Source organism: Procambarus clarkii, chromosome 25 (genome assembly GCF_040958095.1).
Source record: "Procambarus clarkii isolate CNS0578487 chromosome 25, FALCON_Pclarkii_2.0, whole genome shotgun sequence".
Taxonomy (NCBI): Eukaryota; Metazoa; Arthropoda; class Malacostraca; order Decapoda; family Cambaridae; genus Procambarus; species Procambarus clarkii.
In genome coordinates, this window is record NC_091174.1 from 5,213,968 (window position 1) to 5,217,892 (window position 3,925).

Here is a 3,925-nt window from a genome sequence, read left to right on the forward strand (position 1 = left end):
TATCCCAGGCGCCCACTGGCAAGGGGTCATTATATCCCAGGCGCCCACTGGCGAGGGGTCATTATATCCCAGGCGCCCACTGGCAAGGGGTCATTATATCCCAGGCGTCCACTGGTGAGGGGTCATTATATCCCAGGCGTCCACTGGCGAGGGGTCATTATATCCCAGGCGCCCACTGGCGAGGGGTCATTATATCCCAGGCGCCCACTGGCGAGGGGTCATTATATCCCAGGCGCCCACTGGCGAGGGGTCATTATATCCCAGGGCGCCCACTGGGGAGGGGTCCAGACGAGTTTCTGGTCCTGACGTTTAATCTCAGGGAAATTCAGTTAATATATATTGTTGTTCCGACTCTTTGATTTTCTCTGGGCTCTTATCCTACCACCGTCCCAAACTATTTTGGAGGTCGTGATCATATCTTCTCTTTGTTACTGCAACCTTTCTTCCGTAGGAGCCGCGTCTCAGACTGATGTGAACTACTGAGGAGAATGGCGTGCTTTACTAATAGTGCTTCCCTATTAGCGCCTACCTTAACCTTAAACCTCTTTGGTGCATTTGTTCTAGAAGCTGTGGATGGAGATGGCTTCCTTTGTCTCTTCTTCATGCTTCTTGTTTATCATCCCCAATGGTTACGAATGCTGTCTTAGGTCTCTCTGGCCGCTGTGTATTTCAAATTTTATTTTGAAATTTGAAATTTTCCTCTGAAATTTAAAATTTCCCTTGATTTTTTCCTTTGAAATTTGACATTTCTCTTTGAAATTTGAAATTTTACTTTAAAATTTTCCTTTGGAAATTGAAATTTCCCTTGACAATTTCCTTCGAAATTTGACTTTTCTCTTTAAATTAGACATTTCTCTTTGAAATTTGTCATTTCTCTTTGAAATTTGAAATTTCCCTTTAAGAAATGTCGTTCTGTTTTTTCTCATCTGAAAACAAGAGACAAACGTCTGTCGCGAGCCACAACATCTACTTGCTGGATGTTCTACATCTACTATTCTTCACCTACTCCCTACTACTACTCTTGGATGTGATGGTATCCCCACTAGCATCACCAGGTCGGCAACCAGGAGACCTGGTCGACGACCGGGCCGCGGGGACGCTAAGCCCCGGAAGCACCTCAAGGTAACCTCAAGGTAACCCTTTACCTCCGCTCTCTCATCTCTGGCACAAGTCTCGCATCTCAGTCCTTTGCCTCTAGCAAGTGGAAGTCAGGTGTGTAATTTTTAGTGGAGGTTATGTGTGTGTGTCTTGCAAGCTTAGGGTCAAGTGTATCTCTTGTAGCTCGGGTCAAATGTGTTTCTTAGGTGGAGGAGAGAGTTCAAGTGTGTCTCATGCACTGGGGGTCAAGAGTGTGTGTGTGTGTGGTGCAGGCTGTAAGTGTATATACACTGACACACACACACGCTCTCTCTCTCTACACTCACAGTGACACTCCCCAACCTATCCTCTTGCATATTTAAACGGGTATTTTAATATGTCTACGTTTAATATAGCTCCACCCTTGGTCTCTCCCTCCTGTCCTCTCTACCTTCTGTCCTATCTCTCTTCTATCCTCTCTCCCTTCTATCCTCTCTCCCTTCTATCCTCTCTCCCTTCTATCCTCTCTCCCTTCTATCCTCTCTTTCTTCTGTCCTCTCTCGTCTATCTTCTCTTCCTTCTGTCCTCTCCATTCTATCCACTCTCCCTTCCATCCTCTCCGTTCTATCCACTCTCCCTTCCATCCTCTCCCTTCTGTCCCATCACCCTTCAGTCCTCTCTCCCGTCCTACTGGAGTTTAAACTCCCTCGTGCCTTTCATCACAAGCTCCTGAACCAACCACTGAACGCCCCGTGACACGCCCCAAATGTTCACTCGCAGCTGGACAAAGTTTTCTCATTGAACACCTCGAGTATTGGTCTTTCCACGTCACTTTGTCGCAGGGTTTGAACTTGAGTCCTATTTAAAGAATGTCTGGATTTGTGTGTGTTAGATCGAGAGCAAGATTTGATAAAAGGAAAACAAAAAAGATTCCAAATATTTCTCTCTTTCGGATAAATATTTTCACGATTATTTATTATGTCTTTGTGCGATAGATTTAGTTATGAGAGACTACATGTCTAAATTTAATTAATGTGTTGTTTATTAGTTATTGGGGAGCTGTTTCCATCGATTTCTGTTAGCGAGACTCTGCTCTCGTTTTTTCCCTCTGTCAGTGTTTTATCAGGAATCATGATAGACATCATCTATTCATTTCTAGACCTCTTCATATATCATTCTCGACCCTTTCACCTCTCATTTTAAACCCTCTCACTCGTCATTTTAGACCTTCTCACCCGTCATTTTAGACCTTCTCACCCGTCATTTTAGACCCTCTCAGCCGTCATTCTAGTCCCTGTCACCCATCATTCTAGATCCCTGTCACTCGTCATTCTAGACTCTGTCATGCGTCATTCTAGACCCTGTCAGGTGTCATTCTAGACCCTCTCAGCTGTCATTCCAGACCCTCTCAGCTGTCATTATAGACCATCTCAGGTGTCATTCTAGACCCTCTCAGGTGTCATTCTAGACCCTCTCACCCGTCATTTTAATAACGTGTGCAGGTATCCGAGTAAGAGCGGTGTCCTGACCCTGATCTGTCCGGCAGACTCGCCTGTGTGTCGCCAGAGGCAGATGGTCTACCTGGGGGCCGCCAGGTACGAACAGGTTAGTGTGACCTGTGACCTGGACGCCTTTCCAGCGCCTCTAGACTTCCGCTGGACCTTCAACAACAGCGGCGAGAGCGCTGATGTGCCTCAGGTACGGCAACTGCAACTTCAGGTTAGAAGTAGTTTTTTAACTTCAGAAGTAGTTTTATATTCTTCTTCTGGGGAAGTCGTCTCACCTTTGTCTTCAGGGATGTCGTCCCACCTCTCTTTCCTTCAGGTGAGTCCTTTATTACATTTCTCACCATTAGTACTCACCTTTCCTTTCCCAATGGGTGGATTTACGCACTACTGAGGATTTAACTTACGCAGTTGGATGCTAAATACACGCTTGTCAAAAGCTAATTAAGTCAAGCCTTTCTGCCAAATAACCATCACGCTGAAATTAATTAAAGGACGTATAAGAAGTGTTAGACATCTGATGATCAAGATTTGTTAAGTGCTTCACACTCACTCACAAGCCTTAAATGATTATGCCGAGAGACGGGATCAGGAAAGAAGCCGAGTTTAGTAATGTTCATGACCAAATTGTTATAATATATCTCCGTGCATGAACGAATGAAGAACACGAGTCGTCACCTTATGTCATCGGCCGACAGGAGCACATCATCTCCAGAGGGTGGCGATCAACCGTGGTGTACACCCCAAACACAGAGCTCGACTACGGCACTTTGCTCTGCTGGGACTTAACTCCGTCGGTCTTCAACGTCACCCCTGCGTCTTCCACACCTTCCCTGCCGGTAGGTACCTCTAGCGTTGCCTCCTGCGTGATGTCAATACGCGTCTGGTGTCCACGCTCTTTCGTGAACATAAGACATGATCGCGGCTTCGGATTACTACTGACCCTGAGTGTGTGTTTCTGCCGGAACAGATCACCCGGACCCCGTCCACAACTGCACGGTACACAATGTGTCCAAGACGACCGTCGACGTTGGATGTGTAGCCGGATTTGACGGTGGTCTTCCCCAGAGCTTTTTCATGGAACTGTACGAGGCCGGCCAAGGCCGTCTTTTGGCCAACATCACCAACAAGGTAAGTTTAGTCAAAGCCTTTTTCTCGTAGAGACGACGCCGGCTGAGGCCGTCTCCTGCCCAGGATATTTGTTCCAAAATTCCTTTGATTTAAACAACTTAAAGAAATCATATCATCTATAGTATAAAACATTCTTTAGACTCCAGTAGTAGTAGTATGTATGTATGTATAGTAGTATGGTGGCACTGTGGTTGACTATTATTGTGGTGGTG

At 46.0% G+C, this 3,925-nt stretch overlaps 1 pseudogene; it reads left to right on the forward strand.

Annotated features, from left to right (window-relative positions):
* Nucleotides 1-3,925, forward strand: part of LOC138368344 (fasciclin-2-like) — a 44,099-nt pseudogene that overhangs the window by 38,609 nt on the left and 1,565 nt on the right.